This window comes from Lissotriton vulgaris, chromosome 1_1 (genome assembly GCF_964263255.1).
Source record: "Lissotriton vulgaris chromosome 1_1, aLisVul1.2, whole genome shotgun sequence".
Lineage (NCBI taxonomy): Eukaryota > Metazoa > Chordata > Amphibia > Caudata > Salamandridae > Lissotriton > Lissotriton vulgaris.
Window position 1 is genome coordinate 76234211 of NC_141685.1, and position 17193 is coordinate 76251403.

The 17193-nt window shown below is 44.1% G+C and overlaps 1 protein-coding gene across 4 annotated transcripts in view; it reads right to left on the reverse strand.

Moving 5' to 3' along the window:
• LOC147737386 (uncharacterized) overlaps positions 1-17193 on the reverse strand; it is a 117472-nt gene that overhangs the window by 66261 nt on the left and 34018 nt on the right. The gene's annotated exons all lie outside the window — the stretch shown is intronic.

Below are 17193 nucleotides of genomic sequence, written 5' to 3' on the forward strand. Positions count from 1 at the left end.
GGGGCAGTTTATGTTTGGCTCATGGGGATTTAAATTCAAATCACAGGCCCCTGTACAGGAATAGGTGAACAGGCACAAATAAAGATATGGACGTGGAACATCAATGGTTTGGGCAAGAAGGTTAAGAGGACACTAGTTCTGCAGCACATGAAGCGCCACTCCCCAGACGTAGTGCTCCTACAGGAGACACATCTTTTTGGGAACAGATGCAAGGCCGATGCTTAGACCGATTTAGCTATAAGATGGTGGCCCACTCGGGGTTCACATCTGGCTCCAGGGGAGTGGGATTCTAGTCCGCAATACCCTGCCTACGGTAATCACAGGCACATGGACGGAGGTCTCTGGGGGTTTGGCGTTCGTGGAAGCCGGATGGAAGGGGAGAACAATAGTTCTTAGCTCGTGTTACATCCCACTCGGCCTGCATGCCCCGACATTAAAAAAATTAGGAACCCACTTGACAAACCTTCCCTAGGGAACGCTTGTAATGGGGGAGACACCAATGCGGTTATGGATGCCGAATTAGATCGCTCGGGGGAGAGGCCGGGCAACAGGGGGGAAATGGGCCTACGGGACTTTGCTACAGCAATGGGTCTTAGTGACATATGGCGCACACACTACCCCTCCCAAAGGCACTACACTTTCTACTCCGCTAGACATGGGTCCTTCTCTAGATTAGATCACATTTTCACATGGGGAGCCCAACTGGGGGACTTTGCGGAACCCTGCATTATGGCCCAGGGAATATCTGACCACTCCCCAGTGGGCGTGGTCCTCAAAGGGGCGACAACTGCCAGGGCAGCCTTCCCTGGGATAGATCCATGGCGCCTTAGAGACGACTCCCTAACCAACAAGTTAGGAGACTGCTCCCAACAATACTTCGCTGAGAACCAGGGCTCGGTCGATTCCCAGCTAACCCTGTGGGAAGCTGATAGAACGGTGCTGAGAGGCCAGGCCCAAGCGCTGATTGGAGCCCAGAAAAAGGAGGAATCACTAAAGATTCGGCAGTTGGAAAGGGAAATTGAGTATTTGGAGCGACAGGCCAGCGAGACACCCTCGCTGGATCATTGTCACGATCTCGTCCTCAAGCAAAAGGAACTTCGGTCGCTGGCGGAGGGTGAGGCCCTTGCCTACTCCCTCGCCACGCAACATCGGAGATACGACGAGTGGGACACGTGCATGAAACTACTGGTGTGGCTCAAACGCCGGGATAGGGATCCTGGGTGAAGGAGGTGAGGGATGAGTCGGGGTCCTTGGTATCTACCGGCATTGACATAGCGGAGGCCTTTGCGTCGTACTATGAGAGAGTCTACTCACCGGTATGCACCAGGACGGAGCAGGATTGCGAGGAGTTCCTACGAGACTTCGCATTGCCTACACTGTCTCAGGAACAAACAGACCATCTAGAAGCTGACCTCACGGGGTTGGAACTAGGAGAAACCCTTAACTCCCTTCAGGCTGGGAAAGCGTAGGGACCCAATGGGCTCCCAGTGGAAATATATAGGAGACAGGCTAACGTTGTCGTTGATCCTCTACGACAGATGTTCATTGAAGCACGGGAAATGGGGAAGCACCCACCTGATCAGCGAGAAGCTACGATTGTTGTCATCCATAAGGCTGGGACATTGTCCTCTACATGGGCAGACCCTACCACTCGATGGCGCAGGCGCTCCATCTCCTCAAAGTGTTTGGTAGCTATTCTGGCTATATGATCAATTGGGCCAAATCCCTCATTCATCCCCTCTCGGGCCCTCCCCCGAGGATCCTGTGGAGCTGCTCAGCCTCGATAGCAGTAGATGGATTCAAATACCTGGGGGTGTATGTCACCAGGGACAGGCCGGAGTTTTTCACCAAAAAGCTTGAGCCCCACGTGGCGCGGCTGGCATCGGACGTGACCCACTGCAGGTCCTTGCCTCTCTCCCTAATGGGATGTGCCGCGCTATATAAGATGTTGGCATTGCCGCGAATCCTATATATCCTACAAAATGCGCCATATCCGGTTCCAGGTGGGGTGTTCCGGCATATATCACTGGCCGTGTGAACGCTGCTACGGGAGGGGGGAACCAGAAGATAGCGATGTGAAAGCTCACAAGAGGGGTGTACGATGGGAGGTTGCCCTCCCGGACGTCCAATTTTACTACTGGGCTTCCCAGCTGCAAGTGGTCAACGATTGGGTTTACGCGCCAGATTCTGACCCAGCTTACAGAATCAATAGATATGTTATGCCATGAGGAAACTGCGAGCCGCTTCTATACTCTCAAAGGTTGCGCGGGGTTCTACCCTCACACACGGGGTCGTGTTCCAATGCTGGCGGGAGGCCAATACATTTCTGGGGTGGGCAGGCATCTTAACAGGCAGGACCCCACTATGGCTCGGAGATCAGCTAACGGGAATGCCCCTTGATCCTTTGATTACCTCAAACAAGAATACCAACTACACGACTCCCAACATCTGCGCCTCACACACGCCCTGCGCTCTCATATACACTCGGACACTTCGATCCCAGAATACTCTCCCATGGAAGACAGGCTCCTCCTTGATCCCATTCTCGAAAACTATCCACTATCTACTGTAAGCTCATAAATAACATGCCTAACCCATTGGTGTCTCTGTGTGAGAGATGAGAGGGGGACACTTTAGACCTGGAGGAAGAGGATTGGCAGGATGCCTTGCAAAGCCCCCGTGAAATTGAAATCCGGACCAGGTTCCCCCTCGTACAATAACATTTTTTGCATCGGGTGTATTACCCGCGAACACACCTGTCCCCGCTGTGTGTGAGGGGATATCAGGGAGAGGGGACATTCTACCATATTCTCTGGGAATGCCCGAACATTGTGCCCTTCTGGACTAAGGTTGCACATACAATGGCAACAGTGGTGGGATCTCCGGTCCTGGGGGAGCCTGGGTGACTTTTACTTATGATTAAAGGACCCACAGACTGGTCCAGGTATAATGAGATTTGGTTGGCCATGGCAGCCGGGGTGGCGAAATTTAATATTGCCAGTTGCTGGGGGTCGCAGGCGCCCCCGCAATGGGACAAATGGCTACGAGATCTGGACTGGTGTCAGAGGGCAGAGGAAACGATATACAAGTGCAGGGCTGCGTAAAGAAATGGAAGAAGATATGGGGGCCTTGGTGGAGGTATCGAGCCACACAGGGTGGGAAGCGGGATGGAGTTTATAACTATTGTACTGTCAAGTTTGCCTGTGATTGTACAATGTAATGTTGTTATCCTTCATGCCTTTTGAACACAGCTGTATAATGAATGAGAACACGGGCAATGTTAACCTCTTCCATGCTCATGACAGCTCCCGGCCGTCATGAGCCACGGTGGGCGTGTGCTGATGACGGCCGGGAGCGTCATACCCACGCCCACGATAGGAATGTTCAGCACTGTGGCGGAATTCGCGCTGCAGTGATGAGGTTAATAAAAAGATTTCCCCCCCCAAAAAAAGATTAACACGTTTGCCTATGGGCTATAAGAATAGTCCTGGTGCTTTTGCAGCATGTGTCCCTTTTGCATGATATTGATCGTAATGCATTCGGTTACATCAATATTTGTAAATAGACATCTAGGAAATGAATGAAAGAGTGGACCTATACTATACAATAACAACATGTGACCAGAAGAATTTTTATTATTCCAAAATGTATTCTTTTATTGATCATATATATATATATATATATATATTCACTGAAAAAACCATAGGTTTCACACCAGTTATAGTTAGGAATTAGCATTTAAAAAAACCTATTAAATTCACAGAAAAAACCATAGGTTTCACACCAGTTATAGTTACCTGGGAATTTTACTGACATAAAACCATTGAAATTCCCACGTTATAGTTAGTTGGACTCACTATAACTTGCGCGTGTAATGCACTGCTGATGACATCACATATTACATCACTCATGACATGGTCAGTGACATCACTCATGACATCACTGATGACACCATCCAGTGAATGTGTGCGTTTCTGAAAAATAAATATGTTTTATATATGTATATGTAAAGGTCAATGGAAGAATAAATGTTTAAATAAGTGCCTAAATGGATGTTTTTTTTTAAAAAAATGATTGGTTAACTAGCTTATTAAGTGTATCTTAGTGAATACATATATTAGCGAGTAATGTTTAAATATTTAAATATATGTATCAGTGTTTCACTTTGTGTATAAGTGGCTGCACGGGTTGGTGAGTAGCTACATGTGTGTGTATATGGGTTATTGGATGTTTTTTTTAGTATCTTTATAATTGTCTGTTTGATTTGGTGGGGGTGTTACTTAGCACATAGATGCATCAATGACTGACTCAATGTTTGTAAGTGTTTTGAAGACAGCATGTGTGCCGGACTGTATGGGTGAATGAGTGTGTATATGTATGTGTTAGTAAGTGAATGACTGTCTCATTACTGTCTTTATCAGTAACTACATATGTTTTAATCTAGTATATGTGAGTATTGATGTAGATAAGTGAGTATATGTGAGAGTGAGAGATTGAAAGAGTTCTTGTTTTAATAAGTATGTGTTTCTATAAGTGATTGTTTAAGAGAGTAAGTATGTGTAAGTTTCCTTAGAAGTAAGGTGGTAGTGTGTGTATAGCTGTATATGCAAAAAAATGGATGTTCAATAGTTTATTTGCATGTGTGAGTAACTTTTGGAAGACTGTCGGTGTGTTAACGGATGTAAAGGTGTCTCACTACATATGATAAGTGAGTATATGTATGAATGACTATATAGAACTGTTGGTGAATGAGTGGATGTGTATATAAATGGTGGAATTACTGAATTGGTTGTTGTAACTGGTATAGGTATCTCCAATTTTTTGTAAATGTTAGTTTCTATTTTTGAATATGTGTTTCAAGGGTTACTTTACAGTAAAAGGAGGTCAGTTACTCTGTCACAGGATGGTGTCATCAGTGATGTCATGAGTGATGCCACTGACCATGTCATGAGTGATGTAATATGTGATGTCATCAGCAGTGCATTGCAGGCGCGCAAGTTATAGTGAGTCCAACTAACTATAATGTGGGAATTTCAATGGTTTTATGTCAGTAAAATTTCCAGGTAACTATAACTGGTGTGAAACCTATGGTTTTTTCAGTGAATTTAATAGGTTTTTTAAATGCTAATTCCTAACTCTAACTGGTGTGAAACCTATGGTTTTTTCAGTGAATTTCATAGGTTTGTTAAATGCTAATTCCTAACTATAACTGGTGTGAAACCTATGGTTTTTTCAGTGAATTTCATAGGTTTTTTTAAATGCTAATTCCTAACTATAAGTCTCACTTTATAAGTAAGACTGTTAACGCTCTAGTTGTTTTTTAGAACACTCTGGTACATTCTATCATTGGGCTATAGTTGGGCTATATATGGCTTTTAACATTTGGGCTACATTTGTTGTTTTTGTCTCGGGTGGCCATCTTTGGGCTACATTGGGCTACATTGGGCTACATTTGGGCTACATTTGGGCTCTAACATATATATAGCCCAATGTAGCACAATATATATTTTTTTCAAAGTAAATTTTCGTAAAAACCACTTGAGTATAGCAAAGGCACATCGGGTTACCAGTCCCTACAATTTTTCCCATTTTTATTTATTTATTTATTCATTTATTTTTTTGCCTCGGAGCGCTCCCGGTGCGCGCCCCGGTGAGCGCCCCGGAGAGCGTACTCGTTTGAAGCGCCTCGGTGCGCGAACCGGGAAGCGTCCCGTTAGCGCCAATGTCGCGAACCAAAACATGATCGTGACGTATCGCGTAGCCGCGTCCGCATGATACGCACGGCGTAAATGCACCCGGAAGCATTCGACGCGCTTACGCGACGCGCCCCGGGGCGCGTCGCGTAAGCACGTCGGGTCATGTGACCTGAAAATAACACTTTTGATTTGTTCACAACAGTTTTGTTTTCCAAATGATGAAAGACCCCACCTTTTTTCCTCATTTTCACTTTGTTGTTTGAGTGAAGAAGACCTGCATTCTGTGAGAAATGGCTTCAGTAGTAGCAGCTGCAGGTGCATCTACACCACCTCCACCTCCACCACCACCACAAGGACCACCACAAGACTACATTGGAGGTCATGAAGAAGAGGAGGACGAAGAGGAGCAGGAGGAGAGGCGATTTCTGCCTGAGGACAATCCCCCATACAGACCAAAGGAACATTTTATTTGGGAGTTTTTCAAGATGCCAAGGGGTGCCAAAAAAGTAAATGCAGCAAAGGTGACTTGCCTCATCTGTGACCAAGAACTGTCAAGAGGGAACCCAAACAAGAAATATTCATTTGGGAACCACACTATGATAAGGCATATGCAGAGGAAGCACCCAAACAATTATTCAAGAGCAGAAGTCAGGGAACTGACCAAGAACCCACCCCATCCTTCTACTTCAAGCACCTCCAACCAACCCCCTCCATCGGGTGCAGAGGCTAGGGAGATGGTCCCTAATGTCCAAACCAAGTTTTCAAAATTTAAATTTGTTTGCATATATTGCAACAAAACAATATCATATGGTGAGCAGAGCATCACTTTACTTAATCGAGCTGCAGACAACCATCACTGCAGCAAGCAACTTTAATTTTTTCTATTTTTTGCTCCAGTTGAGCTGTTTGCAATTCCCTGTCTTTTGTTTCACCCCAGAAAAACTACAAAAAAATATAAAATTGTTCTGAAAATCCAAAAAAAAAAGTTCCAAAAAACAAAAAAAAATATAAAACAACAAAAAGAACTACCTCCAATTTATATGAAAATGCTACATTTTTTAAAAACTGTCTTTCTTTTTTCCCCCATGGTACGCTCCCCAGTCCGCTCCCCGGTGCGCGTACCGGGAGCTCCCCCCGCGAAAATCGAAAAAAAATTAATAATTTTATGCCCCGTGGGGCCCGTTTATGACCCCCACATCAAACCTAGGGGGTCAGGGGGGTCTACCCCTGCCCCCTTATGGTAATTTCCCCCTTTGTTTTTGCCACCTCTTGTGTCTCGATCCTACCGAGACACAAGATGGCGGGCGCTTCGGACTATTTGGAATGTTTACAGACACCCGAGAGCCAATCAGCTTTCTGTGCGCAAGTCGCGTGGCGCGCCCGGAGCGCTCCCCGGAGCGTGTACCGGGGCGCTGCCATAGATATATATATTTTTTTGAACCTAAATTACTCAGAATCCACTGGAGCACATATCTTGAGACATAGCAAAGGCACATCGGGCTACCAGTCCCTACAATTTTGCCAAGTTTGGTGGAAATCCATTCAGCCGTTCGGGCTAAAAGTGAGGTTGACCGCCCTATGGAAATTAACATGGGGAAAACACGTTTTGGGACCCCCCTTTTATCTCGGCCCCCGCTTCACGAATCCCCCCCACCTTTTCAGGGAAGGAGCGGAGCGCCGCGAGGCCATTTTGAGGAAATTTTCAAGCAGATTCGTCAACCGGCACCAAAGTTATTCCAAATAACATTGATATATATATATATATATATATATATATATATATATATATATATATATATATATATATATATATATATATATATATATATATTACCTACTGGCGGTCGCCAGTAGGTAGTTATAGTTAGGATTTTTTTCAATGTTAAATCTCAAAATTCTATTTGGAATAACTTGGCGCCGGTTGACGAATCTGCCTGAAAATTTCCTCAAAATGGCCTCGCGGCGCCCCGGTCCAAAAAACGGAAAAAATTACTTTTTTTTGGGGCACTTGTGATTGTCACCTGCAAGGACGATGAGCTTTACGCTATTTTCACCATAGGCGATAAGCTTGCCACATTCAGTACTAGTGATTTTAAAATCAGCAAATCGTTGCTGAATACAAGGCATCATCTCTGATGTTTCTGGTCCTGATGAAGTGGGTTCGTTTCTTTGGGAGGTGGTCCTTGAAGACTGGGGGAGGTTACTGGCCAGTTCCCTGAGCTCTGCACGAGAATAGTTGTTAGGGTGCTTACGGATCATATGTCGAATCATGGTATTGTTACCAAAGGAATACTTTTTGTTTGGGTTGCCCCTTGAGAGTTGTTCGTTACAGATTAGGCAATTTACCTTGGCCGCATTCACTTTTTTCTTCCCCTCTGGGAGTGAAAAAAACTCCCATACAATGTGTGACTTGGGCTTGTATGGGGTATTTTGTTCAGGCAGCCATCTTCTCCCATCCTCCTCTTCCTCTTCCTCCTCCTCCTCTTCTTGACCATCAAGGTACTGTTGTGGTGGTCCTCTTGGTGGTTGTGGTGGTGGTGGTGGTGCAGATGCTCCAGCTGTTGCAGCTACAGTAGCCATTATAAAGTACAAAATAGTTCTCTCCCTATTAGTGAAACAGGTCTTCCTCAGTCAAAGGACAAAGTCAGAATAAGGAAAAAAGGTGGGGTCTTTCATCATTTGGAAAAACAAAACTGTCCTGAACCAATGAGAAGTGTTATTTTCAGGTCATATGACCCGGGCTTAACTCATTTGGAAACCAAAACTGTTCTGCACCAATAGAAAGTGTTAGTTTCAGGTCACATGACCCGACGTGCTTACGCTACGCGCCCCGGGGCGCGGCGTAAGCGCGTCGAGATGTTGCGCGATCGTATGCGCACACGTGCTTCCGGGTGCGCTTACGCTGTGCGTCATATGATGCATCACGCATCTACGCGAAACGTCACGATGTTGTTTTCGTTCGCGAGAATAGCGCTAACGGGACGCTCCCCGGTACGCGCCACAGGGCGCGGCGCAATATTGCGCTTATCCGTACGTTCACCGGTCTGCGCCCCGGGAGCGCCCCGGGGTTAAAAAAAATAATTAAAAATGACATAATTATAAAATATAAAATTCGCTTTAAAATGTATTATTTTTTATACCTAAAAAGATTTGCTATTAAAAAACCATTGAAATTCACTGAAAAAACCATAGGTTTCACACCAGTTATAGTTAGGAATTAGCATTTAAAAAACCGATTAAATTCACTGACAAAACCATAGGTTTCACACCAGTTATAGTTAGCTGGAAGTTTTACTCGCATAAAACCATTGAAATTCCCACATTATAGTTAGTTGGACTCACTATAACTTGCGCGTGCAATGCACTGCTGATGACGTCACATATTACATCACTCATGACATGGTCAGTGACATCATTCATGACATCACTGATGACACCATCCTTGTGACAGAGTGACAGACCTCCTTTCACTGTAATGTAACCCTTGAAACACATATTCAAAAATAGAAACTAAAATGTTCAAAAAAATGGAGATACCCATACCAGTTACAACAAACAATTCAATAATTCCACCATCTATATACACATCCACTCATTCACCAACAGTTCTATATAGTCACTTATACATATACTCACTCATCATATGTAGTGATACATCTATATATCCTGTTACACAACAAGTCATCCAAAAGTTACTCACACACATACACATACATGCAAATAAACTATTGAACCTCCATTTCTTTGCATATACAGCTATACACACCCTACCACCTTACTTCTAAGGAAACTTACACATATTTACTCTCTTAAACAATCACTTATAGAAACACATACTTATTTAAACAGGAACTCTTACAATCTCACATATACTCACTTATATACATCAATATTCACATATATTAGATTAAAACATATGTAGTTACTGATAAAGACTACTAGTGAGACAGTCATTCACTCACTAACACACACATATACACACTCATCCGCCCATATAGTCCTGCACATATGCTGTCTTAAAAACACATACAAACAGTGAGTCAGTCATTGATGCATCTATGTGCTAAGTAATACCCCCACCAAACCATACAGACACTCATACTTATACTAAAAAAACATCTAATAAGCCAATTAACCAATCAATTTTTTTTTAAACATTCATTAAAACATGTATTTAAACATTTATTCTTCCATCGACCTTTACCTATAAATATATAAAACGTATTTATTTTTCAGAAAGACACACATTCACTGGATGGTGTCATGAGTGATGTCACTGACCATGTCATGAGTGATGTAATATGTGACGTCATCAGCAGTGCATTGCACACGCAAGTTATAGTGAGTCCAACTAACTATAACGTGGGAATTTCAATGCTTTTATGCGAGTAAAACTTCCAGCTAACACTATAACTGGTGTGAAACCTATGGGTTTTTCAGTGAATATATATATTACCTACTGGCTATCGCCAGTAGGTATATATAGTTAGGATTTTTTCCCTATGGGATTTTTGAAAATTCTATGTCTAATAACTTTGGCGTTTGTGGACGGAATCGGCTGAAATGTTCAGGAAAATGGCACATTTTGTTTCTGAGCAGACCTTAAAAATTTGGGGGGGTTTCATCAAGGGGGGGCCGAGAAAAAAGGGGGGTCCCAAAACGCGTTTTCCCCATGTTAATTTCCATAGGGCGGTTGGACTCACTTTTAGCTCGAACGGCTGAATGGATTTGCACGAAACTTGGCAAAATTGTAGGGACTGTTAGCCCGATGTGCCTTTGCTAGGTCTCAATATATGTGCTCCAGTAGTTTTTGAGAAATTAACGTTCAAAACAAGATATATATCTGTAACAGCGCTCCGGGCAGCGATCCGGTCCGCTTACTTTTCGCGAAACGGAACTTTGCGCGCAGAAAGCTGATTGGCTCTCCGGTGTCTGTCAACATTCTAAACAGTCCGGAGCGGCCGCCATCTTATCTCTCGGTAGGATCGAGAGAGAAGAAGAGGTGAAAAACGAAGGGGGAATTTATTGAAAGGGGGCAAGGTATACCCCTCTTGACCCCCTAGGAATGTTGTTGGGGTTATTAAAGGGTCCCGTGGGGAAAATAAAAAAAAAAAGATTTTTCACGGTAGAAGCGCTTCACGGGCCGCGAACTGGGCCGCAAACTAGTAGCGAAACGGGAATTCGCCATTTTGTGCTTCGTTTTAATTGTTTAGAGACAAAAATTATCGCCGCACATCGGCCACAATGCATGAATATCGCTGAAAAGTCAGCGATATTCATGCATTATCCAGCAAATGCTCTTAGCCATGTTATCCACCTTCCATTGGATAACATGGCTAAAAACTGTTCTGTGCGTGAGCTTTTTTTTTTTTTTTTGCTGCGTGACGTTTGTTAACGTTCGATTCGATGGAAATCAGGAAGTGTTGACCACCATTTTGTCACTGCGAGTAAATATTTTGTTATAAATGAATCCTTATTGATAAACATTGTCTGCGCCATCTTGCGTTTTTGTCCAATGCCACAATTTTGTCGTGCACGGCAGCCATTTTAGATGCCTTGACCAGGGCCACTCTCTGCACGCCGCCGATCCTCAGCATGGCTCCCCACCCTCGCAAGCATCTCCCCCGCGCACTGGTCACCCCCGCTCTTTCTCTCATGCATGGGCCATATACTTCCCCCCATCTGCGCTGCTCTTCTCTAAGAATCACACCCTGTGCCCGCCCGACACCTCCCTTTCACCCTATTCACTACCGCACCCTCTGACACTCCTCTTCCTCTGTGTCCGATTGTCCAGGCCGGACCTAGGCTATCACCTAGCCCTGCGGATGTAGTTTATGGCCCCAGCTGTAGAGTATCCAGACATGCCAACCCTCCCGATTCAGGCGTGAGACTACTGATTTCAGTGCTAGTCTCCCGCCTCCCGATTCCTGCAAGCAAAAACCCGGGGGCATATTACCAACAACTAGCGATAATTTTTGTCTCTAACTTGTTTAGAGACAAAAATTATCGCCGCACATCGGCGAATTTTATCGCACATAAACCTTGCTATTAGCAAGGTTTATCGCAAATGCGATAAAAAACGGCCGCAATGCATGAATATCGGTGAAAAGTCAGCGATATTCATGCATTATCCAGCAAATGCTCTTAGCCATGTTATCCACTTCCCATTGGATAACATGGCTAAAACTGCTCAGGGCAGGTGTTAGGTTTTGGAGATATTCGCGCTTAGCGCGAATATCTCCAAAAGTTGGTAATAGGAGATAGCGATGGTTAGGGACTGTTTCCAGTCGCTAAAATCTTGGCACGCCCACTTTGCATGTCATTAGTGATAAATATCACTGATATGCAAAGCGGGGCCCAAGATGGTCGCTATCTCCTTTTAGCTGTCACTAACTGGTGTTAGCGACAGCTTGGTAATAGGGAGATAATTTTATCTCTTTTTTTTTGGCTTTTAAAGCCAAAAAAGCGGAAATAAACCCCCTTGATAATATGCCCCATGATTTCTCGGGGGTTTCAGCTGACAGGGCTTGGTATTGTGTTACGTGCTAATTCTTCCAGGAAACGTCAGAGGGTCGATGCAGGGGTTCTAGAAGGGGTGATAAACCATTTAAGCCTCATGAACAAGCGCATGGTCTTTTAAAGATCTGTGAAGTACTCGGGGCGGCGGTGTGTGTGTGCCCTCTTTCAGGAGCGGGCGGGGGGGGGGGCACTGCCAGCAACTTGCCAGGCCAGGCAGTGTTCAACACGTGCATCACCCTTTCTCTGCCTGCTATTGCGGTCCATGCTTCGGAAAGGTAAGAAAAAGAACGTGCATTTGAGTTTGAAATGTCCGATCTTGTAGCAGTACACTTGCAAAGCCCACACATGACAATAACCCGATTCAAGGCCCCATTCACCCGATTTTTTAAACATATATAGCACTCCAACAAAGTTAGATTTTAAAACTTTATTAACTTTTAACTATAATGAACGGAACAAAAACTGTAAAAACATTTAAACATTTTTCACCCAAAAAAGCAACAATGGTCAGAAGCTGTTTTTTGTGCGAATAGTCCCAAGGCAGCACAACGTGCAGAGTTCTGGACGGCACCCAGGTGATGTCGCCTGGGTGCCGCACTGGTTTTGGGATCCTACAATGCTGCTCCGAAAATTGGCGTGGGGCGTCCCGGGTGGGGCGGGGGGAGGCCTCGTCAGTAGCGGTCGGTTGTGCGAATAGTCCCAAGGCAGCAGAACGCGCTGAGATGTTGATGGCACCCAGGTGATGTCCAGTAAACTGCCGCACTGGTTTTGGTATCCTACAATGCTGCTCCGAAAATTTGCGTGCGGCGGCCCGGGGAGGGGGGGCGTGGGGGAGGCGGCGTGAACGGGCCTCCCCAGGTGGCGGCCATCCAGCTGAGTTGCGCCCGCTCTTGCGGCTACAGCGTCTCGCTCACCATGTTGTTGAGTTGCTCCCACTCTTGCAGTGCAGCGATAGGCGCCTGCCACATGACAGCATGAGAGCACTACCATCTCGTGGCTCCGTCGTGGTCATTCCGCGAGCAATCATGGCAGCCGCTCCCCACCGGAAGCCTGCGGGAGTCGGGGGCCCCCAAGACTTTTGTAGAATCTTCACGGCTGAGGGGACGCTTTTCGAGAATGGGACCCAAGCCCTATCAGGGAAGCGTCCGAGTTCCAAGGTGTCCCATGGCCATTTTAGTGGACCAGGCCCAAAACCGAAGAGCCGGCCGCCATTTTGAGAGTCCTGTGGCAGCCACCTATCGCTGCACCGCAAGAGCGGGAGCAACTCAACTACATGATGAGCGAGACGCTGTAGTCGCAAGAGCGGGCGGTAAACAGCTGAATGGCGGAAGAGGCACAGTGTAGCAAAAGCGGGCGGAATGGCAACTGAAACGGTAAAGGGGCGCCCCACTACAGCGTGTCTTCAGGTCAAACGGATTGTGGGACAAGGTCCAGAATTGAAGAGTCATCAAAAGGCAAAAAGTTCCGCCGGACCCCGGGAGCCGGCCGCCTATGTCGGGGGCGATCTCAGGCTACACCAGTGCTATAAGACTTGGGGAGGGTGTCGGAGCCAAGCGTCTTCTCCGAGTCCATGGCCATCACACCGCCCCTCAGGGGCCTCCGTCAAGCTGTTTAGGAAGGTAACATATCACATTGTTTTCTAATGCAGTCAGGTCCACAAACGACACTCACTTACTTTGAGAATAGTGAAGCTGCAGTAGGTGGAAATAAGCTTCAGACAGTGTTACAAGCACTGCTCAGAACTCTTAACTATGGCACCCAACATCCAGAACTTATGCCATTTGAGAATGGCAGTGACATTGAAGCAACTCAGGGACCAAAACCATTAACGTACTTTCACGTATGAAAATCTTACTTGGGGAGGGGGCAGGAGCGAAGCGCCCCCTCCCAGTCCGCGCCACCACACCGTATGTTGAAAATCTGAAGCCATCGTTCTACAAAGTCAACCAACCTTGGATTGAAAAATCTAGAAAAATGTACAAACTGAAAACCAGTTTTGGTCTGCATAGCATCAGTAGCAACGCTTGCTATCAGAGTGCATGAGTTTCATGCTCGATCGATTGAGCTAGCCGGATCGGGCAATAAAAAGTATAAAATAGTTATGTAAATAGTTATTTAATAAAATGTTTTACCCTGTTTCTTTGCTGGTGTGTTGTCTATATTTTTAATATTTGCATAGGGTTTGTCGTTATTTTGGGCGGGGTGGGTGACGGAGTCGAGCTGTCTTGCAGCCCTCATGGTGTGGAGCTCAGTTCATCTCACTATTTTCGTATTTCTCATGAAGGGTTGTTCCTAATATTTCTATTTTAGCGAGGTCAAAAAGAGATCCAATTAGTGGCCTACTGATTTTGCTCGATTACTTTTATTTTTTTACACGATTTTTCACTATCTGCAAAGACTAAACAGAGTATTGCGACTTTGTGCTTGTTTGTAAATAGAGAATGATCCAAAGAGAACCAATTCTAAAACAGTAAATGCTTGGATAACAATCAATCAAATGGAGAGACAAGCAGGCACGACGGATTACAACGGGGGCAAAGGCCTGCATTAACAGAGAGAGTACTACTAAGAGAAAAGAGGGGAGGGGGGGGGGTGCAGCGTTCAAAGCACATCAGCGTGCATAAATACGAAAATGTTTTTATCTATCACGTACTTGACATTTTAAAGCTTTTAATATTTGCTATTAAAAAACCAATGAAATTCACAGAAAAAACCATAGGTTATAGTGGATATATAGTTAGGAATTTGCATTTACAAAACCTTGAAAATTCAATGAAAAAACCATTGGTTTTAGGCCATATATAGTTAGGGATTTGCATTTACAAAACCTTTTTTTACATCAGTGATGTCATTTGAGATGTCATCAGTGATGTCATCAGTGATGTCACTAACCATGTCATGAATGATGTAATATGTGACATCATCAGCAGTGGATTGCGGGTGCGCGATATATAGTTAGCGCTTATAACTATATATGGAATTTCAATGGTTTTATGCGAGTAAAAAAAGGTTTTGTAAATGCAAATCCCTAACTATATATGGCCTAAAACCAATGGTTTTTTCATTGAATTTTCAAGGTTTTGTAAATGCAAATTCCTAACTATATATATATATATATATATATATATATATATATACATATATATATATATATATATATATATTGCTGCTCCAGATTTGCACCGAGTCCTTGCACTCTCGGGCGGGTGCTCCCCAGCGGATGGTGCTCTCCGCAATATTTTTGCTCCAAAGTTCCCGCGGTATCTCCCTCACGGTGTCCAGACGCGTTTCGGCATTCGCCTTCGTCGGTGGTCGGCGAAGGCGAATGCCGAAACGCGTCTGGACACCGTGAGCTCTGAAAATAAATCTTTGAGCTCGCCACCCTGAGTGCTTGTCTTCTTTGCGGGGGATACCGCGGGAACTTTGGAGCAAAAATATATATATATATATATATTCACTGAAAAAACCATAGGTTATAGACCATATATAGTTAGGAATTAGCATTTACAAAACCTTATTTTACTCACACAAAACCATTGAAATTCGCATATATAGTTAGTTGCACTAACTATATATCGCGCACCCGCAATCCACTGCTGATCATGTCACATATTACATCATTCATGACATGGTCAGTGACATCACTGATGACATCACTGATGACATCTCAAATGACATCACTGATGACATCACTGATGACATCTAAAATGACATCACTGATGACATCACTGATGACATCTCATTTGACATTACTGATCACATCACTGATGACATCATTCATGTGATAATACGATGAACATCTTCAGACTGTAATATAACCTTAGATACACTCAGTGTAAACAGACACTCACAGACTGTCACTCATCCATGAAGTTACTCACACACCTAGTCAGTCATGCAAAGAATCAATCACACCTCCATTTCCTCAACTATACAGTTATACACACCTTACTTATTCAAACATATACTAACACATATTTACTCTCTTATACAATCCCTGATACAAGTTCACAATGATCCATACAGCCACTCACACATTCACTGGCTCTTATGCACAGTTATTATATATGTCAACTCTCACATGTACTGTGTTTTACATATGTACTTACTTTGACATGTAGCACTGAGATATCCATTCACTCACCAATACACTCATGCACACAGTCAACCACCCATACAGCTGTTTCCACATGCACTTTTGAACCCATACATCTAGTGAATCAACTGCTCACACATCTATGCACAGAGTCGTACACCTCCCAGCCACCCACACACACACTCAGTCTCCCATACAAATACTTGGGCAACCAATCAATAACCCATATAGTTACTCATATAGCTACTGATCAACACATGCAGCAGTTTACAAAACAACAGACATAATGATGCACAAATTAAGACAGTTTAGTCACTAACCCATGCACTCAGTGAGACACATTTAATCACTCACTCATACAGTCAGTCATGCACCTACTAAATCCTTCATCCAGACACTTATACAACCACTCATTCTTCAATATGTAAGACATATTTTAACTTTACAGAAACATACAGTCACTGGATGTTGTCATCAGTGATGTCATCAGTGAGGTCATTTGAGATGTCATCAGTGATGTCATCAGTGATGTCACTGACCATGTCATGAATGATGTAATATGTGACATGATCAGCAGTGGATTGCGGGTGCGCGATATATAGTTAGTGCAACTAACTATATATGCGAATTTCAATGGTTTTGTGTGAGTAAAATAAGGTTTTGTAAATGCTAATTCCTAACTATATATGGTCTATAACCTATGGTTTTTTCAGTGAATTTTCAAGGTTTTGTAAATGCTAATTCCTAACTATATATGGTCTATAACCTATGGTTTTTTCAGTGAATTTCAATGGTTTTTTAATAGCAAATATCAAAAGCTGTAAAATGTATTCTTCTTTTAAAGGAAAAATATATTTTATATGTATTTAATATAATTTTTTT